We start from the raw sequence: 23,830 nt of genomic DNA, 5'->3' as shown, positions 1-23,830 counted from the left end.
ATCCTATATCTAATAGGTTTCAAATATACCTTTTGAAATATTTTTCATACCCCAAATCAGGTACTTGCAATGCAAACCTCAATCCAGGGGTTTTTGGAAAACTAATTTTTGAAAATACTTTTTGGCCAAATTATTTTTGTAAGAAAATACTATATTGCTCTATACACATGGCATGATCATTGGACAGAAGTTTGGGGCAAGGAGATGAAGTATAGAAGGTGGAGTTGTGTTGACTTTAAAGAGCACTTGAAAACACAAAGAGAAAACCAACTCCAAATAAAAGCCAAATAATGCAAAAGTTTTTGTCAAACCACATTTATCAAGATTTATTAGCTTAAGTGTTGTGGCATGAAAATCAGGGTGTGACAGACCTACCCCCTTACAAGAATCTCATCCCCGAGATTCCCAGACTAGGCGCGGAAAGGAATACGGAAACTTGGATTTGGGGTAGTCTTCACGTCCTCATACTGCTTCTGCTTCCGTTTGGTGCTCCACTGAACCCTGAAGTACTCGATGGCATGGATTCATGTTTGTCGTCCTGCTTGATCCAGATAGCAATTGGGGTCTCTCGCGTAGGTCATATTGGGCTGGAGGTCGATGGCTCGGTGATCGATGTCCTTGTAGAGGTCGGGCTAGTTAGGAAGTTGGAAACGTTTCCGGAGTGGTGTCGTGTGGAAAAATGTTGTGCACAGTGGGTGACTCAGGTGATAACTCTAGCTGGTAGCCGTCTATTCTTCGCCTTGCAGTGACCTTGGAGAGTGCCGATAAATCTTGGTGTGAGCTTCCCTTTGACATGGAAATGCTTGGTTCCTTTGAGAGAAGTGGCTTGCAGATACACCTGGTCTTTGATGAGAAATTTCACTCCTTGACGATGGTGGTTGGTGTAGTTCTTCCTCCTTGACATGGCGGTCCTCAAATGTTCCTTGACTAGCTGAATGGCTCTTCTTCCATCTTCGGGTAGACAAGTATGTCATCAAGGAAGGATGACAACTAACTTGTCCAAGCACTCCATGAAGTCTATGGGGTACGTAAGGTGGGCTGAGGCATTGGTGATGGTCACGGTTGAGCATTGGCCAAGGTCTTATCGATCTAGAGCCAAAGCCCAAGGTCAGGATCCGACCATGTTGTGGCTTGGTAAGGCGTAAGGGTTTCAAGGATCTAGTGTGCGAGCGAACGTTTGTCACCTTATCCTTAAGCACGGTTCCTGAGATGCCGGTTGTTCTATCTAGTCCTTTAAACAAATAACCTTATACTACCGAAAGCATCAACTCTTTTGCTATATTAGGATGATAATGTGCTCGTTCACTATGTCCACTAGTTCCATAATGATCCCAGTGTTGTGCAAGGTTTACAGAGGCTTAACTGGTTCTCTTGCAATTCTGTGGGTTAAGCACATGGTTAAGGACTCGAGCTGGGGTATCTCGTGAAGTCTCCAAGGGTCTAGGAATGGGTTTCTAGTCTAGGGGGTTAAACACAACTCTACAGGGTTTTACTTGGTCGAGGAGGTTGTAGAAAAGTTCTTCAGTGCTAGTTGGTCGCCGAGGCAGAATCCTTGGTGTATCTTGTCTTGCTGGCCTTCAGTTGAGGAGAGAGATGATAGGGAAAAGTAGCATAGAGGAGGGGAATACCTAAAGGGGGTTCTATAGTGCAAGTTCAAGCAAACAGGTGTCGTTAAGGCCACGCACATTCATTATGATAAGATAGGTGATATAGTTGCGTACAGCTGCCTAGGGCAAATGTGCAACTTATATCAAAACACAAACAAGTAAAAACAAGCAACACAAAATGTGGTTCCATTCGAACCATCTCACGGACTCGACTACGCATATGGGGGTACACGACTCATCCTACCCTAGGGGTCCTCGGACTCGGTAGTCACGCTTGATCAGAGAGAAGGGCGCTCAGTCTTCAGTTTATGGGTTCCCCTTGTGGTGCCAAAGGGAATGCGATAGTCGGCTGCTTGTTGGGACACATCCTTTTAATGTGCCCAAGTTCACCACACTCGTGACAAGTGACAGAAAAAGGGTTGTTATCCAGTCTTGGGTTATGTTGTCGAAGGCCTGACGACGATCTTCTACGAGGTGGATATGGAAATTCATTCATGTGCCTCCTGCGTGGGGTTTGGTTGCGGGTTTTCCGAAGTTCCTTGATTTGTTGCTCCTGATTGGCAAGGTGGGCTTGTAAGGCAGTGATTTGTTGTCCTTGCTCGGCCACCTTCTTCTTCTCGAGGCAGTGGAGGTGCAGAAGTGAGGGGAGGTCTTGGCGAGCCTTAAGGAATGCTTCGGTAAGGTGACGTAGAAGGTAGTCTCCTGCGTTAATGAAGCGGATCTGGTACTTGAGGGTTGGATCCTCATCTTCTGGGGAAATCATCTCTTGAGCTGGGGCTCCAAATCCGTTCTTTCCAGGTAGGTAGCGGGTGGCGTGTTCTTCTTTCATTTCTGGAAGGAGGCCTCGAAGACGGAGGAGCGCTTCATATGCCACTTGCTGAATGGCCAAGTCTTTTGTTGGCATGGGTGGTCCAATGAAGAACCACCCCTGGGGTGAGGTCTTGGCAAGCACAAAAACCTTGGCGTAGAACTCCTTCTCGAGCACATCATTTTCCAGTTCATGCAGGGTGTATATGGGCAGCAAGGGATGGTGGCATTGTTGGAGGCAGTCTTTTAGGAGTGATGGAAATCCTGTCATAAGGAGACTCAAGGGGGCGACATCCATCTACAAAAGTTGAATAGGGGAGGTCAAGATGGAAAATATCCCTCGGGTTTGGTAAGCTTAGAAAAGAAGAGAAGTTTAGATGGTCTCAAGCTAACTAACGCCCATCCTAACTAAGGCTTCCTACAGTCAGGATGGCTCTGATACCAGCTCTGTGGGGACCCCGACTCATAAGTCGAGATCACCGAATGCACGTGTACAGTGATCCCAGAGATCAATGCTCACTAAACACACAGAAGCTGAATAACAAGAGTCTTACATCCATACATACCGTCTTACATAAATTATGACCATTATGGTCAAGTCTTACATTGATAAAGCCTTAAGGGCTGAACATCAAATGAAACACAAGCAGCGGAAATCTTCATCGATAAGTAGAACCCATGCCATCTGCCTTAACCCTACAGGCATTCTGACTGGGAAACGTCCTAGTTCGCATGTTCGTCTCCAAAGAAATCTTCTTCGAACTCCTGTTCTTCCATGCCTGGCCAATTAAATAACCAGTGGCAAGCCAATGAGTACTTTGAATGTACTCGCAAGCAACCCATGTTTTGGTTCAAGGTACAAAAATGCATGATATAGGTAAATTTTTGCGGAAAGCTAGTTTTGAGTGCAATGACATGTTCGAAAACTTGTAAGACATGCATCAGGAGAATTCAATTGACCATGAGGACAGGTTACAGATACCAACATAAAAAGAGTGGGCACCAACCCAACTCAATCATGTCAAGTCCTTTGACTTGACCCAAGTAGTTCTTCCCACTTATCCAAACACACACACTGGTTTGTAAACATGTGGACGTAGCCCAAGAGCGGTTACCCAACTATCCTTGACCGTGGACACGGCTATTCGAATAGTTTTACACTCTGCAGAGGTTGCATACTTTACCCACAAGATCCGGGGAACTTCCGTGTCTTCCATGACCCGCGGTACCTCAAGTACCCGGGGTAAGCACCCGATCACTATCTTTCCCTAGACGACACTAACATGGAGTCCACTCGATTGGTAGTAACCCCCGTGCCCAACATTTCACAACTTAAAATTGCGGAGCCTCGCTCCTATATTCATCACATACCACTGGCACGGGGTACCAACGTGTGTCCGGTGCCCCATAAAAATGTTCTTGGCCACCCTACCTGGCACGACCCCGTCCCGAGAGAGAGCACCAACTCTCCCCCGTCACTAGTAATGCGGGCTCCAAGCTAGTATCGGCCTAGGTAATCAATAATGCCCTTTCCCATATAAGGGTAGAGTGGTTGCGCATGTAAGGTTGGAATAATGGTCGCAACATAAACCAATCCGTTTTTGAAAACAACACACACACTTGCCTTGGTACACATCTTCGTCATCAAGTGGCTACCCAACTCATCATCTCCCTCGGGCATAAGTGGCACCCGACGGGGTTTTCGAAAAGTCCTTTGAAAATACTTTGTCTCCATCACCATGCATATTCCCGTCCCTTTTTGCATAGCACTACTTAGCATCCTATCTACTCCCACCGGCATAACCCTCATAGAAAGGTAGGGTCATGCATCATGCAAGTGTCAATGAGAAAAGCAACGAAGGCAAACCACCTCAAGTGGTCACCATTTTATCATGACTTCGATGCAAGCAATAAAAGTGCCATATGAGATGCAAAAAAGGGGTTTCTTAGACATGGTCAAAGGGCTGCTTGCCTGGCTCAACAAAGTCTTCTGGGTCTTCAAAGTCTTCTGGTCCAATTCCTTCGTCAGCAACGCAATCTATCATCGTAAAATAATAACGAGGAAATAAGGCAATAATAAAACAGAAAAACCAAAGTGCTCAGAAAATGTCAACTCATTTTTGTTAAATACTAGGGTGAAAACTAAGAAGGGGAAAATTCCTAGTTTTGGACTTGTAGTAGCAGAATAGGAGAAATGGATTTTCAGAGGGGAATATAAATGCTCAAATTTGAATTTAAATTTGAACAGTACAGAACAGTGTGATGGATGTGCATGAATATCACATCAATAAATAGGTGGAATTATTCTAAGATTTTAGGAGTTGGAATTATTCCACTTGGATAAATATTTTATCCTGTGGAATTTTTATAAAACAGACAGAAAAAGGAAAAGAAAAGTGGCACTGTGCCACTGGGCTAGAAAGACCACAGTGCAGCAGGCCCAGAGGGGATTCGGCCCGCGTGAGGCTGCCATGTCGAAGGCGTAAAGGTAAAATATGCCTTCAGCCGTCGCAGCGAAATAGTTCGCGCGCGCGTGTGTTTTAAACCTGACGGGTGGGGCCCACCCATCAGTATGTGAGGCTGATTGACGGGCCCCACGGCCGTCGTCTTCAACCTCGGGCCAGAGAGGGGGCGAGCTCACCGGCGTCGCTGTGGTCAACGGCGAGGCGATCCGAGTGCACCGGCTTGCTCAGGGCGGAGTCGCCGTTCGGGTGGAGGTGGAGGCGGTCGCCGGAGTGCAGGGGTTCGCCGGCGACGAGGAAGCCGGCAGAAGGGCCTCGGGAGGAGCCTGGTTAGCTCATTCCAAGCTACAATAGGAGCGGGAGAAAGAGGGGAATGGATCAGTGAGGTGAGGCGGTTCCAGATCGAGAGAGAGAAGGGGCAAAGGAGGCCTGTACCACGAGATCGACGGCGACCCGAAGCGGCGGGGCTCGAGCTCGATCTCGAGCTTGGGCGGCTCTGGGGATGAACGGGAGGCCCAGTGGAGTTATTTGGAGTGGGAGGGAACGAGTGGTGGCGAGAGGAGGGCTCGGGAATGCCTTATATAGGCGAGCGGCGGTCCACCGTGGGCTTGTGCGCCAGCGAGCTCGTGCTTGTCGCTACGGGCCTCGGGAGGGTGCTGCGCTGAGTCTAGGGTGTTCGTGGGGGTCGACTACTCCCAGGGGAAGAAGAGAGGGAGCGGGGAGGGTCAGAGACGCCGCGCGTGTGAGGCCGCTCATTGGAGCTCTCGGGCGGCCGGCATGCGTGCGAGCAAGGGCAGCAGGAGGGAGAAGGAGGAGGGGGACAGAGGCGTAGCATGCTGCGGACGTCGAGGAGCATCGGCTGGCGTGAGGGGGAGAGCCGAGGTGGCTGGAGGTGGTTGGCAGGGGGCGGCTACAGTGCGGGAGCGCACTGTAGCGCGCTCTAGAGCGTGCAAATGGCCGGCATGCCATTTTTTGGCAAAGTGGGCACGGACAAGCATGTCTGGTAGCTCTAGGAAGGAGTAAAGAATGTGGGGAAAGCCTTGGATGCCTTGGGTGGCCACTGGAGTGAGGAGGGAGGAGAGGAAGAGGGGTGCAAGGGCTGTCCAGAGAGGTAAAAGAGGTGGTTTCACCCCTCAATTATTGATCTGAGATGAAGCCATTGCTACTGGAGGTAGAAGAGGTCTAGGAGGAGCTGTGGTAATAAGTTGATCTCAAGGAGATTAGTGGAAGGGGTCAAAATGGTGTTTTGGAAAAAATGGGAGAAGGTGTTTGATGATGGTTTGGGCCAGCAGATGATTTCCAATTGCCGTGAGACTCCACAGGCTGAAATGACACATGTAATTAGGGCCTATCACCAATTTGGAGCTTATTTGGGTAAAATTGCCAATGCAACTTTTGTAAACCCTAGAAATGAGCAGAAATAGTCTTGTGTAGATCTAGTTGAGCATAACACTTCTCCTTGATGCACTACTTGGTGTAGTGGCCTCATTTGGTCATGTGAACATGCTCACAAAAGTTGGGGTTAAGGGGAGAAAGTTGGTAGTACAAACTTGCTCAAATTAGGTTCTGAACAGAAAGGGTTATGGGGCATTTTGGTGGACCATAATGACCTTGATTGAAGTGAGGCTTTTCAAGATCATCACAATATGCATTTGTGACTTGCTGGATTTTTCTTGGATTTTTATGGAAATATTTCCTGTAGAAATATTTCAAATCCTTGAAATGGGCAGTAATGGTTTTGGGAGGTTTTGTTCAATATTTTGAACACGACCATGTGTTGAAACTCTTATATATGGAAAATATATGTCCACTGAGGTTCCCTGATTTTTGTCAAATATTTTTAAAATAATAAAATAATTTTTCCCTATTAAAGACCATTTCTGGCCTTTAGAAAAAGCTTTTAAATAAAATAGGAAAATAACTTTTAAAATTATATTTTTGGGGTTTATGGGAATCCTATATCTAATAGGTTTCAAATATACCTTTTGAAATATTTTCCGTACCCCAAATCAGGTACTTGCAATGCAAACCTCAATCGAGGGGTTTTTGGAAAACTAATTTCTGAAAATACTTTTTGGCCAAATTATTTTTGTAAGAAAATACTATATTGCTCTATACACATGGCATGATCATTGGGCAGAAGTTTGGGGCAAGGAGATGAAGTATAGAAGGTGGAGTTGTGTTGACTTTAAAGAGCACTTGAAAACACAGAGAGAAAACCAACTCCAAATAAAAGCCAAATAATGCAAAAGTTTTTGTCAAACCACACTTTATCAAGATTTATTAGCTTAAGTGTTGTGGCATGAAAATCAAGGTGTGACACATCGTCTGCTCCGCCGCCGCGGCCCGAAGGCGGGAGGTGGCCGTCGTGGCCGCCACCCCACTGCCGGCCACCATGGCCATCACCCGCTCCGCCACCACGACCCGAAGGCGGGAGGTGGCGGTTGTGGCTGCCACCCCATCATCGGCCACTGTGGCTGCCAGCCTACCGTCGACCGCCGGGGTCATCACTCGCTCCGCCACTGCCGCCCGAAGGCGGGAGGCGAAGGTGGATGCCCGCACGTGCGTCAGCAACCTTGCACGCTACACCGAGTTCCTATGGGCGGAGGAGGAGCGCCTTGTCGAGCACACAAAGAGCCTTACCATCGCCGTGGCCGTGGTACACGCCGCCTCAGAGGCGAGGAATCAGGGGGATCTACGAGGAGAACGACCGCTTCAAGAGGGGTCGTCTGGAGTGGCACATGGCATTCGAGGTGAGCGTCGCTGAAGTTGTTGCAGCGGCAGGCACCGTATTGCGGTTGCCCAGCTCATCGGTAGGCTCCTCCTCCTCCGCCTCTTACTGAGCGCACTCGGTAGAGGAGAGGAAGACGGAAGTAGTACAAAGCCCCTCCGCAGTAGCACTAGTAGTATTTAGGGGCTATTTTGTTCAGTTCATCTGACTATAGATGTGGTGGAACTGTACAACGTATTTAAAATTAGCTAGTATATATAGTTGAACTAGCTATTTCAGTACGTGGTTGGCAACAATTGGGGAAAAGTTTGGTCGGTTTAGCTGTCGAGTTGAACTGTTTGTATAAATTAAGAATGATTGCTTAATCTACGAATGAAATATATGCTTAATTACTGAATTTTAGCTGCAAAAATTAGATACTACTAGTGATTTTAGCTTCATATTTTGACAAATCGCAGTGTTACAAGGTTGAGAAATGGCAATGTTACTAGATCAACAAATGTCAACCTTTCCAGTTTGACAAATGGCAACATACCCAAATTGTTTGCAAGTGGTTGCACATGGGTCATCCAAAAGAACCGTTTGCGTTGAAGAGATGCACAAATCCTGTTCTCACTTTGCATACTGGTGTTCTATCTAAAACGTTTGAGATCAAGTGCTGCACAAATCCTGCTCGGCACATTTTCCCTTGGCTTCCTAGGGAAGCTGCCAGTTTGCAATATGGGTGTTCTAACTAAAATGTTTGTGATGGGTATTCTATTTTTAAAAACCATTGACATTTTTTCAAAAGAAAATGGTTTGATAAGTCTGTACATTAAGAGAGAAAAACGCAAGTTCGCTCAAACCATATCTTTAATTCAGTCATACTATGAATTTATATTCATATGATCGAGATACAGTATTAAACCCAAGAAAAAAACTATTCCCGGCGACGGCGGCGACGGTGTGCCGCGCTGTCGTTGTCGTTGTCGTCCTCTCGGACGCCGTTGTTGAAGTCTTCAATGCAGTACAGAATGTTCTTCACTTGTAAATCAAACATCATGTCGTCGCACAATCGACGGGCGAGGCATGGGAGGACGGCAGCTGGCAGCGCTGAGAGGTAGCGGTTGACGGTGGCGTCCCATGCCGCTAAGGGGGGCGCGTGCACGGGCACGGGCGCGGCGGGTGCAGCCAAACGCACGGGGACCGACACCGTGGTGGGTGGAGGGGTGGCCATGGAAGTCAAAGGGCTCATTTCCGAGTGAGCCTGCGTAGCGTACAGCTCGCACGCCTCCCAGTGAGCCTGCCATTGGAGGACACTTGCACGCCTCTTGGTCAGCCTGCGCACCGGACTGCGCTCGCACACCTCTCCTTCAGTCAAGCAGCTGTTCGCACGGCACTTCATATAGCCATTAAAACCAAGACACGTGGCGTCACGTGAATGGTTAACAGAACACACACGGTTTGAATTATACAAATGTTTGAGATATTAAAGTGGCAGCTATTTTTTTAAATGCCTTTGTTGGTTGTTATTCGAGTGCGCCTTCTCTCAAAATGGACACGAAAAATACCACAGCATGTCGAGTGCCATTCCCTGATAGCATGCCAAGTTTCATGAATTTCAGACGAGTTTTGATTTACTAGAATTTAAAAACAAAGTATCTCAGCGTTTTGCTGGCAATCAATGGTGCTTTGTTGTTTGAAATTCATTCCCATTTCTTGCATGGGACCTAAGCATGCACCCAAGGTCACATATTTGATTTTTCAACCAATTTATATGCACTGGAGCATGTGCATGTAGTTCAAATTTGAATTATGCATATAAATGCATTGAAAACTCAGTTAATGCATAAAAATGTCCAAACAAACCCTGAAAAATCACAACAATTGACACAACACACCTGTTGTTCTATGTTGACACGAGAAAAAAATTGAAAGCAATAAGAGGCAATGGATATCGTTTCATCCCCAAATGTGGGACGTTCCCTACCGAAACCATCATGCTTGTTGTGAGAAGCTCTGGCTTGTGAGAATCATATACCCAAACCTGCCCCAAATGGGACAAAAAATTTACCACGACATGTTGATGCCGCTCCATGATAGCATGCCAAGTTTCATGAATTTCAGACAAGTTTTGGATTTACTAGAATTTGAAAACCAGGTATCTCAATGTTTGCGGCCGAGTGACACTGGCAGGGTGTTTGACATTCATTCCCATTTCTTGCATGGGACCTAAGCATGCAACAAAGGACACGGATTTGAATTTTCAACCAATTTATATGCATTAGAGCATGTGCATGTAGTTCAAATTTGAATTATGCACATGAATGCATTGAAAACTCAGTTAATGCATAAAAATGTCCAAACGAACCCCGAAAAATCACAGAAATTGACACAATAGTCCTATTGTTCTATGTTGACACGAGAAAAAAATTTGACAGCAATAAGAGGCAATGGATATCATTTCGTCCCCAAAGGTGGGACATTCCCTACCGAAACCATCATGCCTATTGTGAGAATCTCTGGTTTGTGAGAAGCATTTACCCAAACCTACCCAAATGGGACAAAAAATTTACAACGGCATGTTGATGCTGCTCCATGATAGCATGCCAAGTTTCATGAATTTTAAATGAGTTTTGGATTTACTATAATTTAAAAACAAGGTATCTCAATGTTTGTGGCCGAGTGACGGTGGCAGGGTGTTTGACATTCATTCCCATTTCTTGCATGGGACCTAAGAATGCAACCAAGGACACAAATTTGAATTTTCAACCAATTTATATGCATTAGAGCATGTGCATGTAGTTCAAATTTGAATTATGCACATGAATGCATTGAAAACTCAATCAATGCATAAAAATGTCCAAACAAACCCCGATAAATCACAAAAATTGACACAACACTCCTGTTGCTCTACATTGACACGAGAAATTTTTTGAAAGCAATAAGAGGTAATGGATATCATTTCGTCCCCAAAGGTGAAACGTTCCCTACCGAAACCATCAGGCTTGTTGTGAGAAGCCCTGGTTTTTGAGAATCATATACCCAAACCTGCCCCAAATGGGACAAAAAATTTACCAGGGCATGTGGATGCCGCTCCATGACAGCATGCCAAGTTTCATGAATTTCAGATGAGTTTTGGATTTACTAGAATTTAAAAACCAGGTATCTCATTGTTTGCGACCGAGTGACGGTGGTAGGGTGTTTGACATTCATTCCCATTTCTTGCATGGGACCTAAGCATGCCACCAAGGACACAAATTTGAATTTTCAACCAATTTATATGCATTAGAGCATGTGCATGTAGTTCAAATTTGAGTTATGCACATGAATGCATTGAAAACTCAATTAATGCATAAAATTATCCAAACGAACCCCGAAAAATCCCAAAAATTGACACAACACTCCTGTTGCTCTACGTTGACATGGGAATTTTTTTGAAAGCAATAAGAGGCAATGGATATCGTTTCGTCCCCAAAGGTGAAACGCTCCCTACCGAAACCATCAGGCTTGTTGTGAGAAGCTCTGGTTTGTGAGAAGTATATCCTCAAACCTGCCCCCAAATGGGGCAAAAAAATTACCATGGCATATTGATGCCACTCCATGACAGCATGCCAAATTTCATGAATTTCAGACGAGTTTTGGATTTACTAGAATTTAAAAACAAGGTATCTCAATGTTTGTGGCCGAGTGATGGTGGCAGGGTGTTTGATATTCATTCCCATTTTCTTGCATGGGACCTAAGCATACAACCAAGGACACATATTTGAATTTTCAACTAATTTATATGCATTAGAGCATGTGCCTATAGTTCAAATTTGAATTATGCACATGAATGGATAGAAAACTCAGTTAATATATAAAATTGTCCAAGCGTACCCCAAAAAATCCCAAAAATTGACACAACACTCCTGTTGTTCTATGTTAACAGTAGGAAAAAATTGAAATCGAGAAGAGGCAACGAATATCGTTTCATCTAGAAAGATGAAACGTTCCCTACCAAAACCATCACACTTGTTGTGAGAAGCTCTGGTTTATGAGAAGCTTATACCCAAACCTGCCCCAAATGAGACAAAAAATTTCCCACGGCATGTTGATGCCACTCCATGATAGCATGCCAAGTTTTATGAATTTCGGACAGATTTTGAATTTACTATAATTAGAAAAGCAAGTACGTCGACGTTTGCCGGAGAGCCACGATGTTGTGGTGTTCGAATTTCATCCCCATTTCTTGCATATGACATAAGCATAAACCAATGGACACATATATGATTTTACAACCCATGTTGGTGCACCGGAGCATGTGCACGTAGTTTAATTTTGAATTGTGCACCTGAAATGGCTAGAAAACCAATTTAATGTATAAAATGTTCAAACGAACCCTGAATAATTCCAATTATTTTACAACACACATATAGTTGCATGTTCACTGCAGATAAAAGGTCTAGCAATTCAAACACCGTCCATTGCCACTGTGACCCCATTATGTAATTCAAATCAAGATGAAAAATCAAGTAGATCCCACACAGTTTATTATCACCAACCGTGTGAGATGCAACACAAAATATCTTGGAGCACCATTGGTGTATAGTACGCCTATGGCTTACGCGAGAAGGTGCGTCACTATAGTCCACAGTCGGCGTCTCAAGCACACTAGCTCGCTTCCGAAATATCATTTCAATGTTCAATCTTCATCAGTGAAAGATGGGCACGTGGACCCGCATCGTGAGGGAAACCTCGGTGGCCCACTCCAGCGAGAGTGCGGCCGCAAATCTGCTATCGGGCGGCCATAGCAGGCCAAACAACCATTGTTTCTTCTCAGATGGTGGCAGCAACATCTGCTTCAGGGATAGCAACTGGCGAGACCGGCACAGCAGTTGTCCGTTCCGCAGCGACGGCCTTAGCCCTGATGGAGGCCGCCCACGACCATGTCAAGGCCACCCACGCCCATCTCATGGTGGTCACCGCACAAATCGAATGAAGCTTCTCCGACAACGGTCGGGAACCCACGGTCGAAGAGTTGGCAATCGCCGAGAGCGTTCGAGTAGCCGTCCGTTCCTCCGCCACATACCTTGCGATGACGGAGCCCGTCCAAGCCCAGATCGCGGCCGCCCACACCCGGCTCTTGGCGGTCTTTTCCAAAGAGATGGCGGACGCAAATGGCGAGATGCTTGCTGAGTATGGTGCGATGGATGCCATGGAGCCCCTTCCCCAGGAGACCGTCGGGCGCGAGCTGGACATGGAGGCGGCAGCGGAGATCGACGAGCACTAGCTGTAGTAGTACTCTTTATTTTGTTTAATTAAGAGCACTGGTCTTTAATTTGTTAGAGTAAATGTTTAGGTCACCTAGCTCTGTTTAATTGTTGAACTTGCTCAATTAAGAAGTGTGGGTGTGTTGTAGTCTCCTTTGTGTACCCAAATTATGCAATGACGTGGATGACCACTGTAACCAGGGAAATTCGAACCAAAATTTTTGACGTTCAAACTCATCACACACGGGTTAAGCTATCTAAATCGTTTGTGATGTTCACATAGAGTACACAGTTCTGAATAAGGGACCGTGTCTGATGACACTTTGCGCGCCAGTTTTTTCGCTGAAGCGATTCCAAATTTTCAGCTTCCACGGAAATATCTACCTCCCCGCCCCTCCCCCTTACCAAAAGCCACATTTCCCCTGTTTCTGCCTTCGTTTCCAAGTTGAAACCTTCACTCCTTGCTTGCAGCACCGCCTCCTCGCCGGTGACCCTCCTTCATGCTGCTCGGCCTCATCTATCCAGGCAGGTAATCCACACCAGACCCCCATCCGCCTCCTCCTTCCACATCCCACATGCCCCGACCGCCGGCGTGACACCTTCCACACAAATCACTGGCCCCTCCACCAAATAAGCATTGCCCTAAGCCATAGTGCGCGCAGTATAGCCAGGATCTCAAGGAGCATTTGGTAGTGGAGAAGCAAATCACGGCTGCACGCGCGGATGAGGTCACAATGGCTACCACTCGTGTCGACCCCCAGATCTTGGAGGAGCACCTTGCCATTTGCTAGCTATGACGGTTAAGCATGCTCGGTTTACCCATTGCGTGTGCTGCTCCTGTCTTTCCTTCACAAATTCTAGTGAATTGTACTATCTAATTTTACCATGTAATTTGTTTCTCTCATGTATATGTTCTATATGTCATTCATATGTCTCCATCGTATCTACTTTTCCAAACACTTTTGACCTTGTTTTGGACTCTAACTAGCATGATTTGAATGGAACTAACCCGGACTGACGCTGTTTTCAGCAGAAATGCAATGGTGTTATTTTTGTGCAGAAATAAAAGTTCTCGGAATGACCTGAAACTTCACAGAGAATATTTTTGGAATTCATAAAAAATACTAGTGAAAGAATCAACACCAGGGGGCACACCCTGTTCACGAGGGTAGGGGCGCGCCCACCCCCTGGGATGCGCCCCCTATCTGGTGGGCCCCCTGAGGCTCCACCGACCTCAACTCCAAATCTATATATTCATGTTCGGGGAGAAAAAAAATCAGAGAGAAGGATTCATCGCGTTTTATGATACGGAGCCGCCGCCAAGCCCTAATCTCTCTCGAGAGGCTGATCTAGAGTCCGTCCGGGGCTCCGGAGAGGGAAATCCATTGCCATCATCATCATCAACCTTCCTCTATCACCAATTTCATGATGCTCACCACCGTGCGTGAGTAATTCCATCGTAGGTTTGCTGGACGGTGATGGGATGGATGATATTTATCATGTAATCGAGTTAGTTTTCTTAGGGTTTGATCCCTAGTATCCATTATGTTCTAAGATTGATGTTGCCATGACTTTGCTATGCTTAATGCTTGTCACTAGGGCCCGAGTGCCATGATTTTGGATCTGAACCTATTATGTTTCCATGAATATATATGTGAGTTCTTGATCTTGTTTTGCAAATCAATAGTCACCTACTATGTGTTATGATCCGGTAACCCCGAAGTGATAATAATCGGGACCACTCCCGGTGATGACCGTAGTTTGAGGAGTTCATGTATTCACTAAGTGTTAATGCTTTGTTCTGGTACTCTATTAAAAGGAGGCCTTAATATCCCTTAGTTTCCAATAGGACCCCGCTGCCATGGGAGGGTAGGACAAAAGATGTCATGCAAGTTCTTTTCCATTGTTGGGATCTACGGTAGGGTGCGTCGACTACAAATTAAAATTTCCTACGCACAGAACAGCCAAGAACATGCTACGGGAGATGGATCACAGTTCGTTACCACTAGACGCGCAGTGCCGTGCAGCGAAAGAAGAGTTGAGGCAGTGTGTCCGCATGGATCTTCTCCTCCTCGTCCGATCTCCCTTGTACAACCGGTGGTCAGTTCCCACGTACAGGTTCGCCGGAACGGCGCAAGTGCACCGCCTCTAACGGTATCCGTGTGTGCAGGAGGAACATCATGCGGCAGACTGCTAGGTCCGATCACACAACCGGCGGCGAGTGGAGGTGTCTATTCGCAACACATGCAAACCCTAGTGACAACGCCGAAGCGATCAACTGCGTGAGTGTGCGGCACCTCCACTATATATATAGGCATCCGTCGCGGGCTCAACACTTGGGCCTTGCACGGACCCTAAAGCCCATAAGTCTACTCAGCCAAAATCTGAATACAGTTCGGATCACATCCGAGCAGTGTCCTCGGATCCAACCTCGTAGGTTCCTTCCCTTAAGCGCGCGACCCCTTAGGTTCAAGTCGGCTTGGTCGCAGTTCGGATCAACTCCGAACTTCACGGTTGGTAGTGGCCTCTAGCAAGGCATGCCGAACACCAAGCAGAGTATGAAGCTGGTTAGCGAACATGTACATCATACTTCCATTCCTTTTCCCACACGATATATGTTGTCGGGCTCAAGGCGAGTCTGTCATCCTTGTGCTAGCCCAACCTCTTTCTCATTCCAGTGATGCCGACCACTATCCGGATTATCTCATAATCCTTGTCGCATAGCCATGCTTATCCTGGTCGGATCACACGAGGGGCCCAAAGTATATCTCTCCTGGTCGGAGGGGCAAATCCCATCTTGCTCGACCATGTCTCGCAACATGGGTCTGGACAAGCCTGAAACCTACCTTTGTAACTACCCAGTCACGGAGCAGCGTTTGGTCGGCCCAAAGCAAGTCTGTCACCATCCCGAGTACATGCATCAGCTCAGGTCTTAGGACATAGAACATATGTTGTACTAGAGACTCACAGATGACATAACACTGCGTCTCATAGTTGGGTTTGTCCGACTCGGACCTTATCTCGACTCGGATCTGACTACGTCGAATCCGACCAGATCCTTCCAAGTCCATATTATCCGGTTAGCATCCAATGCTCCATGGCTAGTGAGACCAAGCCATCGACCGTGTCATATGCTAGTCTAGTTGGCTGCGCGTCCACACAACCCTTTCGACTAGGGACCTTTTAGGACAGTCATCATACAATGCATAGTCCCACAAACAAGTCACGTACTTGCGATACACATCATTGATAATGTCCGAGGACTATCTTTATTCATAAACACATAGGAAATATCATCATACATGATTGCCTCTAGGGCATATCTCCAACATCCATAAACATGTATGACTATATTCGGAATACATGCCTACATTACATTGATGAGCTGGAGCTAGTTCTGTGTCACCCTATGTTGTAAGTGTTGCATGAGGAATCGCATCCGACATAATTATCCATCACTGATCCATTGCCTACCAGTTTTTCACGTATTGATCTTTGCTTAGTTACTTTTCTATTGCCACTATCACAATCACTACAAAACTAATACTGTTACTTTTGCCACCGTTACCGTTACTTCCATATTACTTTGCTACTAAATACTTTGCTAAAGATATTAAGTCTTTCAGGTGCGGTTGAATTGACAACTCAACTGTTAATACTTGAGAATATTCTTTGGCTCCCCTTGTGTTGAATCAATAAATTTGGGTTGAATACTCTACCCTCGAAAACTGTTGCGATCCCCTATACTTGTGGGTTATCAAGACTATTTTCTGGCACCATTGCCAGGGAGCATAGCTCTATTCTTTGAGTCACTTGGGATTTATATCTGTTGATCACTATGAGGAACTTGAAAGATGAAAGAACCAAGATTTTTTCTCTCAACTACGAGGGGAGGTAAGGAATTTCCATCTAGCTCTTCACTTGATTCACCTTCTGTTTTGAGTAAACTGGCGACACCTACTCCTGCTATTGATTCTGATATGTCGCATGTTATTGATGATGCCACTTCTGCTATGCATGATGCTTATGATGAAACTACTTCTATGCTTGATAATACTGTGCCATTAGGTGAATTTCTTGATGAACAACTTGCTAGGGTTAGAGAGAATGAAATTATTGAAACTGATAATATTGATGAAAGTGATGATGAAGATTCTCCCCCTAGATATGAATTGCCTGTTGTGCATGAGGGTTATGTTGTGGATGAAGAAACTGCTAGGGACTTTTTAGCTTGCAATGATAGATATGATCTTAAGAAACTATTAGCTAAGCTGAAGGAAAATTCTTTGAATGCTAGAATGAAATATGACCCTGCTTTTGCTACTTCACCCATCTATATTTCTGATAAGGATTATGATTCCTCTATCGATCCTGAGTTAATTACTTTGGTTGAATCTGATCCTTTTTATGGCTATGAATCTGAAACTGTTGTGGCGCATCTTACTAAATTGAATGATATAGCCACCCTATTCACTAATGAGGAAAAAACCGTTACTACTATATCCTTAAGCTATTTCCGTTCTCATTAAAGGGTGATGCTAAAACATGGTTTAATTCTCTTGATCCTAGTTGTGTGCGTAGTCCCCAGGATATGATTTATTACTTCTCTGCTAAATATTTCCCCGCTCATAAGAAACAAGCTGCCTTAAGGGAAATATATAATTTTGTGCAAATTAAAGAAGAGAGTCTCCCACAAGCTTTGGGGAGGCTTCTCTGATTACTTAATGCTTTGCCTGATCATCCTCTCAAGAAAAATGAAATACTTGATATCTTTTATAATGGACTAACTGATGCTTCCAGAGACCACCTGGATAGTTGTGCTGGTTGTGTTTTCAGGGAAAGAACTATTGATCAAGCTGAATTGCTATTGAATAATACTTTAAGTAATGAAAATGATTGGACACTTCCTGAACCAACTCCTAAGCCAACTCCGAAGAAAAGGGTATTCTATTTCTCAGTCCTGAAGATATGCAAGAGGCAGAGAAATCTAGGAAAGAAAAGGGTATTAAAGCTGAAGATGTTAAGAATTTACCACCTATTGAAGAAATACATGGTCTTGATAACCCGACACAGGTAGTGAAGGTGAATTCTCTCTATATATTTGATGAAGGTGATATTCCTCGTAATAAGTCTGCTAGCCAATGCTTGGATGATTTTGATAATTTTATTGTTAAACAAGAAAACTTCAATGCCTATGTTGGTAGACAATTGAAACGTAATGCTTATATGATTGAACACTTGAGTGATTATATGTCTATAGTTAAAGGTGAACTTAAACTTATTAGTAAACATGCTTCTATGGTTACCACTCAAGTAGAACAAGTACTTAAAGCTCAGAATGATTTGCTCAATGAATTAGATAATAAGAAAAATGAAAATATTGTTAGAGTTGTAAATAGAGGGGGTAAAATGACTCATGAACCTTTGTATCCTGAGGGCCACCCTAAGAGAATTGAGCAAGATTCTCAGAGAACTAATGTTGATGCACCTAGTTCTTATAAGAAGAAGGAAAAGAAAAATGATAGGACTTTGCATGCTTCTAGTGAACCTATTGTTGACACACATGAGAATCCCAATGATATTTCTATTTCTGATGTTGAAACACAATATGGTAATGAACATGAACCTAGTGATAATATTAATGATGATGTTCATGTCGATGCTCAACCTAGCAATAACAATGATGTAGAGATTGAACCTGCTGTTGATCTTGATAACCCACAATCAAAGAATCAACATTATGATAAGAGAGACTTTGTTGCTAGGAAGCACGGTAAAGAAAGAGAACCATGGGTTTAGAAACCCATGCCTTTTCCTCCTAAACCATCCTAGAAAAAGGATGATGAGGATTTTGAGCGCTTTGCTAAAATGATTAGACCTATCTTTTTGCGTATGCGTTTGACTGATATGCTTAAAATGAGTCCTTATGCTAAGTATATGAAAGATATTGTCACAAATAAAAGAAAGATACCAAAAGCTGAAATTTCCACCAGGCTTGCTAATTATACTTTTAAGGGTGGAATACCAAAGAAACTAGGAGATCCAGGAGTACCAACTATACCATGCTCCATTAAAAGAAACTATGTTAAAACTGCTTTATGTGATCTTGGAGCTGGTGTTAGTGTTATGCCTCTCTCTTTATATCGTAGACTTGATTTGAATAAGTTGACACCTACTGAAATATCTTTGCAAATGGCTGATAAATCAACTGTTATACCTGTCAGTATTTGTGAGGATGTGCCTGTTGTGGTTGCAAACGTTACTATTTTAACGGACTTTGTTATTCTTGATATTCCCGAGGACAAAAGTATGTCTATTATTCTTGGTAGATCCTTTTTGAATACTGCAGGGGCTGTTATTGATTGCAACAAAGGCAATGTCACTTTTCATGTTAATGGTAATGAGCATACGGTACACTTTCCAAGGAAATAACCTCATGTCCACAGTATTAATTCTATTGGAAAAACTTCAACGATTACTATTGAAGGTTTTGAATTCCCTCTTCCTACTGTCAAGAAGAAATATGATATTCTTATTGTCGGGGACATGCATTTCCCCGTTGAGGTAACCTAGTGTTATTCAAAAATTCTCTGGTTTCATGTTATTTGGAAAGAGTTTGTTAACAAGACTTGATCAACCTTGTTAGTGGATTCCTTTTGATGAGCATGAGATGGATGAAGTTAGAAAGCACAACTCTCTGTACTCTCTTTTTACTTTCTGTTATTTAGATTAAATAAAGAAAAAATAATATTTCCTGTCTGTTTTCTAAATTATCCTTGCAATAAAAAATACCCTGAAAATAAAAATTCTCCAAATGTCCTAAAAATTTTAGATGATTTTTTGTCGAATATTTAAGAATTATTGGCACTGAGAACACACCAGGGGCCACACCACTGATGTCTACTACACAATCTTCTTCTCGTAGACGTTGTTGGGCCTCCAAGTGCAGAGGTTTGTAGGACAGTAGCAAATTTCCCTCAAGTGGATGACCTAAGGTTTATCAATCCATAGGAGGTGTAGGATGAAGATGGTCTCTCTCAAGCAACCCTGCAACCAAATAACAAAGAGTCTCTTGTGTCCCCAACACACCCAATACAATGGTAAATTGTACAGGTGCACTAGTTCGGCGAAGAGATGGTGATACAAGTGCAATATGGATAGTAGATACTAGTTTTTGTAATCTGAAAATATAAAAACAGCAAGGTAACTAATGATAAAAGTGAACGTAAACAGTATTACAATGCGTTGAAACAAGGCCTAGGGTTCATACTTTCGCTAGTGCAAGTTCCCTCAACAATAATAACATAATTGGATCACATAACTATCCCTCAACATGCAACAAAGAGTCACTCCAAAGTCACTAATAGCGGAGAACAAACGAAGAGATTATGGTAGGGTACGAAACCACCTCAAAGTTATTTTTTCCAATCAATCCGTTGGGCTATTCCTATAAGTGTCACAAATAGCCCTAGAGTTCGTACTATAATAACACCTTAAGACACAAATCAACCAAAACCCTAATGTCACCTAGATACTCCAATGTCACCTCAAGTATCCGTGGGTATGATTATACAATATGCATCACACAATCTCAGATTCATCTATTCAACTAACACATAGAACCTCATAGAGTGCCCCAAAGTTTTTACCAGAATCACAACGAAAACATGTGCCAACCCCTATGCATAGGTTCATGGGCGGAACCCGCAAGTTGATCACCAAAACATACATCAAGTGAATCACGTGGTATCCCATTGTCACCACAGATACGCACGGCAAGACATACATCAAGTGTTCTCAAATCTTTAAAGACTCAATCCGATAAGATAACTTCAAAGGGGAAACTCAATCCATTACAAGAGAGTAGAGGGGGGATAAAACATCATAGGATCCAAATATAATAGCAAAGCTCGTGACACATCAAGATCGTATCACCTCAAGAACATGAGAGAGAGAGAGATCAAACACATAGCTACTGGTACATACCCTCAGCCCCGAGGGAGAACTACTCCCTCCTCGTCATGGAGAGCACCGGGATGATGAAGATGGCCACCGGAGAGGGATTCGCCCTCCGGTAGGGTGCCGGAACGGGTCTAGATTGGTTTTCGATGGCTACGGAGGCTTCTGGTGGCGAAACTCCCAATCTATTCTGCTCCCCGATGGTTTTAGGGTATATGGAGATATATAGGCAGAAGAATTACGTCAGGGGGGCCACGAGGGGCCCACGAGGGTGGAGGGCGCGCCCAGGGGGTGGGCGCGCCCCCTACCTCATGGCCTCCTCGAAGCTTCCCTTGCATGGACTCCAAGTCTTCTGGCCTTCTTCTGATCCAAAAATAAGTTCCGTGAAGTTTTAGGTCAATTGGACTCCGTTTGATTTTCCTTTTCTGTGATATTCTAAAACAAGGAAAAAACAGAAACTGGCACTGGGCTCTGGGTTTATAGGTTAGTCCCAAAAATAATATAAAAGTGTATAATAAAGCCCATAAACATCCAAAACAGATAATATAATAGCATGGAACAATCAAAAATTATAGATACATTGGAGATGTATCAACCACCTGGCCACGAGGGTCCGGGGCACGCCCACCCCCCAGGGGCGCGCCCCCCTGCCTCGTGGACCCCACGTGGGCCCCCTCCACTTATTCTTGCGCCCACACACTTCGTCTTCCTCCACAAAAAATCATCCACCAGCTCAAACCCGAGTTCTAGCTCATCTTGCTGCCATTGTTGATCTCCTAGCTCAAAGCTCCGTTCACAAAACTGCTTTGGGGGATTGTTCTTCAATATGTGACTCCTCCAATGGTCCAATTAGTTTTTTTTTCTAGTGCTTTATTTATTGTAAATTTTTGCTGCTTAGGTGACCCTGTTCTTGAGCTTGCATGTCAAATTTATGTGGTCAAAAGTAGTTTTAATGCATGATATGGTCTCTAGGCACTTGTGGGAGTAGTTGCTATCAATCTTGTTGAGTTTGGTTCACTTTTATTTTGAGTCACTAAAAATTTCAGAAATTTTTCAGAGAAAGAAAATGATGAAGAGATTGTTGAGGGGCTCTTCGAGCCGAAGCTCGAAAGATAAGCAAAGTGAAGAGAATAAGAAGCCCAAATATAATTTCCCTCGTACTGCGGAGGTTCAGCCGTGCGAATGGCCTTGTGATGAGTTCTTGAAAGCAACCAGGATTTATGAGGACTTTTATTATTTGGCTGAGAATGCAGGCCTTGTCGACTTCCTCCGCGACCAGCGCGAATAGTATCTCCTCCTCACTAATATTTTCGCGCAAATTTTTTACTTTCATGCTAGGAAATCACCACCTTCAGTGGAATTTCATTTATATGATGAGGTTAAGGAGATGTCACTATATGATTTTTGTCGGGTCTATAAGATACCCTTTGCTGGCAACATAGAGGAACCACATTGTAATGATGTGGAGGGGTTTATAGATACAATTGTTGTAGGGGAAACGAGGAAAGTTTCCGATGCAACAATTACTAGCATACATTTTCCTGCTCTACGTTACTTTGCAATATTTGCTACTAGATGCTTAATTGGTCACGGGAACAGTGGAAGTCTCAGTGCTCCTGATATTCTTATTTTGCGCCATGCTTTGTTTCATGATAAAACTTTCAGTTTAGGCGCTATTGTTGCTAAACGGTTAAATCTGAACCGTACAAAAGGCCCCATCTTCAGAGGCATCTTTGCTTCGCGCCTTGCTGCACACTTTAGGATACCTATTAGGCATTATGAGAAGGAGGAAAAGTTGTTGCCCCCTATTTTTCTAGATTATAAGAGTATGGTAGCACATGATTTCATTGTTAAAGATAAGAAGAAGATGCTTAAGTATAAATTGATATTTGATAAAAACTACTGTGACATTATTACCTTGCCTGCTCCCTCTTTGTTTAACATATTTTCAGGCATGTACCTCGTTTTGCCGAAGGCCTTTCATGCATACTGGAGCCTGACACTAGCTCCAGAGCCTGAGCCGGAGCCATCCCTTGACCCGTATCGACAGTCTGTTTATCAGTGGGATCCGGAGGAGATCTCCAACCAGTGGCACCCAGAGGACACTCCTTCGTATGCCGGAGAGGGCAGCTTTGAGCCTTGGCCATATACCAACTCAGGCCAAAAGCCTAAGCTTGGGGGAGTACGTATTTCTCAGCGACATTACATTCATGTTCACACACTCATTCCAGTTGTCGGTGCTCATACTTTTTCATTGTACTATCCATGCTAGTTTATTTTCTTTTCCAGCATTCTTCTTGTGTGTTGTAAAACCTTAAGAAAAAACAAAAAAATTAGTTGTAGCTTTTAGCTAGTTTACTTTCCATGCATATAGTAGTAATAATTAAAAAGATAACCCAAAAAGATTTCTCGTTCTCCTTTTGTTTGTTGGGAGCTTTCCCGTGTAAATAGTTTTGTTTCTTTTCTTTTCTTTGGGGGTCGAGAGGAGAAGACCATGATTAAAATGTTGAGTGGCTCTCATATGTATTATTGTTGATTTAATCAAGAGCCCATATTACCTTGTCTTCTCCTGTGTATTAAACGCTTGCAGATTCCAGCTTAGTCCAATGCACGTGCACTGTTATTATTATCCACACCGTTCGGTTGTGCAAGTGAAAGGCAATAATGATGATATATGATGGACTGATTGAGATGAGAAAAGCTGGTATGAACTCGACCTATCTTGTTATTGTAAATATGATTAGTTCGTCGTTCCTGATTCAGCCTACTATGAATGAAACATGTTTGCAATGAAAATTAGAGATTATAGTTGCTCATGCCATGCTTAATTAGCTAGGAGTTTATAATGGTTTACCTTGCATGCCAACATGCTATTAAAATGGTTGTGATGTGGTATGATAGGGTGGTATCCTCCTTTGAACGATTCGAGTGGCTTGACTTGCCACATGTTCACGCATGTAGTTAAAACAAAATCAACATAGCCTCCACGATATTTATGTTCATGGTGAATTATATCCTACTCATGCTTGCACT

This window comes from Triticum aestivum, chromosome 6A, assembly GCF_018294505.1.
Source record: "Triticum aestivum cultivar Chinese Spring chromosome 6A, IWGSC CS RefSeq v2.1, whole genome shotgun sequence".
Lineage (NCBI taxonomy): Eukaryota > Viridiplantae > Streptophyta > Magnoliopsida > Poales > Poaceae > Triticum > Triticum aestivum.
Note: the sequence above shows the minus strand (reverse complement) of the source record.